At 42.3% G+C, this 3502-nt stretch overlaps 1 pseudogene; it reads right to left on the bottom strand.

Annotated features, from left to right (window-relative positions):
* Positions 1-1568: 1568 nt before the first annotated feature.
* On the bottom strand, positions 1569-3155 carry LOC146809283 (sialate O-acetylesterase-like; annotated as a pseudogene).
* Positions 3156-3502: the final 347 nt, after the last annotated feature.

The raw sequence follows: 3502 nt of genomic DNA, 5'->3' as shown, positions 1-3502 counted from the left end.
CCTGCTTAACTTCTGAGATCAGACGAGATCAGGTGAAGGTCAAAATGATTGGAGGAATCGCTGTACACATTGTCTGATGCACAGTGAGTCAGAGGCCATGCCCCCTGAGCTGAGACATGGTGATGGTGGCCACGCTGAGCGCTGAAGGCTGCTTTAAGAATAGCGACATGTTGTATTGCAGTGATTGAATCTAATTTAAGGAGCCAAGAGATTTTGTCGGCCCCCTCGAAAGAGTTGGTGCTGCTGGACTAGTACTAGACGTGCAACTGCCTTTCTTTAAGCATCTCAGTACCTTTTCAGTTTAAAATTTGTATGGTCTAAGGACATATTAGCCATGCCAAAAAATAAATGTAATGCCAACTTATAAGCCTCAACAAGGAACATTTTTAGAAGTCTACACTAAAAAATGCCGCAATGGGCTGGCAACAAAAAGAAGAGCATCTTGCATTTATGCTAAATCTAAGAAAGGGTAAAGTGTTATGTGGCCGGTGGCCCGGTTAAAGAATTAGAGGCAGCTGAATAAATGAATGACTGTCCTAACTCTGGAACAGAGAGCAGCCCCAAGCCCTTCCGCAATACAGAGTAAAGCTCCCTCTGGACATGGCTGATCAAGAGAGAAGACCCCAAACTCTCCACTGAGCAACGAGGAGGAATTTGGGGCTCTGCATCATGCAACCTGAGCCTTGAGTAGTGGCATGCATATGGAGGAATGGGGCAGCAAAACAACAGCAAGGGTGGATTTAGTCTCTGATATGAATAAACCCAATGGGTCCGGGCCTGCTGAGGCGTCATCCAGTTCAATTACTTCATTAAATGGGAAGGCTGTTAAAAAACCTTCTCCTTTAACTGTCACAACCTCGGCCTCTAATCAGCCAAATTCAATTTCTGTGGAAAGACAAGTCTGGTGGCTCAGTGGATTAATGTGTCCACTGCAAGGGCCTATGCTCAACCTCATAGTCACAGGTTCAAATCCTAGCAGGTTCACTCAGCCTTTCATCCATTTGAGAGTGATTAAATGAGTACCATTGAGTTGCGTAAAAATAAACAACTTTTATTCAGTGCTAGGATGCCTACAGGTGAACGTGTGTTTTACTGATACACATGCTATGTGGAGTAATTGTTTCCACTGTTTTGTATGGTAAATTAAGCTGCCACTTTTGTAAAGTCAGCTACTTACCCTAAAGAGGCACACAAAGGGATAAGTGAGGCAAAGCAGCCCAAAAGTGACCTCTAATCTTGTTGAGCAGGGAGGTATGGATTATGAGAAGTATGGGGCTGATACAAAAATGTAATCTTTATTGTTAACAATCCTGGCTGAAATTTAGGTGGCTAAGACATCTCGTTTGAAACACTTTATTGCACAATGAAAAAGAACATTTCACGAAAGAAAAACAGCCAATTCTTCCAGCATTAAATCCTCACATTTTATCGGACTATACCTTTTCGTGTCATTGCAACTTTAAAATATGAGAAAAACATTTACATCTTCGAATGCGAGCTGAGATTGCAATGGACATGTGTTACAATTGACAGAACAAGGTTATGTTCCTATTATATTACGCACAAGTCTAGTTCTGAAAATATTTTACAAATGGGGGTGCAGGAAGTAAACCATCGAAGGAGTAAAGAGGACACTGTTTATATTCACAAGGCCAATCAGATCAGGCATAGTGGACTGCTGTAATATTAGAATTACAACAGCCTTTATACGATACACTGGCCACGTTCAAATAGAAATAAATACTCTTTGCTGGTATCCACTGGAAATCCTTCATGTCTCCATCCCACCTCAAATTTGCTGCAGCTGGTGGGCTTTATAAGCAGCTTTTGATTGTAAGTTATGTTCATGTATGCCTCATTTTCAACAACGATGATATCTTTGGGAAATGGACCCTGGAATTCAATTCCCTTTTCGCCATATACCTTAGCTCTTGATCCCAAAGCTAATCTGTGTGCAACACTTTGTTTATCTCAAGGATGAATACTGGTATAAGGAGGTGTCTCATCACAGAGATCAATAGCAACAGCCATAAATGTGTTTCGCATTCTAGGATTAGGAGCATATCCAAAGTCAGCTGTCTGAGGCCATCTCATGATTGGAAAATTGTCATTGCTCTCAGACGTTTGGTATGTAGCAAATCCAAAAGGGAAGTCTTTGTCTGTCTGTCCCTCAGAGCCTTCATGAAAAGCTGCTCGACAATCTTCAATCTTAGCAGGGAACATACAATTCTGTGTTGAAATTTGCATTTGCTTCGCCTTGATACCAAATGACTCCTTTCATCGTCATATTTAGGAGTGGTCGAATCATTGCATTCCAGAGAACAGAATGAACTTCAGGCCCATAGTAGCTGTAGTCGTAGTCCCTGAAGTCATAGTCACTTGAATCTCTCTTTTGCCTGTGGTTTGTTTTGTTTCTATCCAGGGCTCCGGAAAGGCGGATTCCTTTCATTATGTAGTGACAGCCCGCATTTCTCCAGTGATCTTGTAGACAACCAGGCTTCAACAGGTATTTCCTCCCCAACAGGACTCAACTAATCTGATGGGATGCTTTAACGTGTCATAAAAATAACATCCCAGCAAACAGCAGAAAAATATGTAAAGTCGCCTTGTGCAAGGGTCTCAGCCGTTGGTAAGGACCACTGCAAGTCTACTTTAGTAAGGTCGTACAGCTCCACTTCTGACTGTACAAGTGAAGCTGTGAACAAACACACGTGTGGATACAAGGAGGCTTCGGCCAGGTCTTTACTTGAATTGAAAATCTGTGCAACAGTCATCTGCATGTTACTTTGGCCACCACAAAGCCAAACATCTCCTAAGTAGACTTCTTGTAGTTCAGTGCTTGTGGCTAGCCCTCTGAAGAACTGCTCTGCATACAACACATGTGGTCCACCATGGTCAACAGGATGCAGGGTTACTTTCCAGATGCCAGCATATCCTTTGACCTGCACAGTTGTCTTCATTAGTCCATTATAGTCTTTATAAATGCTCACAGTCACAAAAGCTCCAATGTCACCATATCCCCAGATGACTGCATTTGCTCGGGACTTTTGTAGTACCATGTGATCTGCATAGTACAATGCAACATTGAATGCAGTATCTGTACATGGAGAAACAGCCGATACCAAAATCATGCAGCGACGGAGAAACCCAGCCATCTTCCTGCCGCACAGACTCAAAAGTCACTTGCTCCAACACTAGCTACTAGGATGGTAGAAACAGAGAAGGTTTCTGAGACATTTGCGGGACAAATGGAGGCAATGTCAAAAAGGATTTCAGATCTCGAAGACAATGAAAATGAATTGCTGAAGAGCGACTCCATTCTCAAAAAATAACTTAGTTCTGTGAAGCGACATCTGGAGGAGCATGAAAACCATGCAAGAAGAACTAATCTCAGTTATCGTAGGAAAAGCAAAATTGGAGGAAGGAAAGGCCGCTACTGCGATTGACTTCATAGATGATTTGATTCATACTACTTCTTGCAAGGATTTACAGATCTGTCAAA

Source organism: Triturus cristatus, chromosome 7 (genome assembly GCF_964204655.1).
Source record: "Triturus cristatus chromosome 7, aTriCri1.1, whole genome shotgun sequence".
Lineage (NCBI taxonomy): Eukaryota > Metazoa > Chordata > Amphibia > Caudata > Salamandridae > Triturus > Triturus cristatus.
This window is presented reverse-complemented; position numbering and strand designations above follow the sequence as displayed.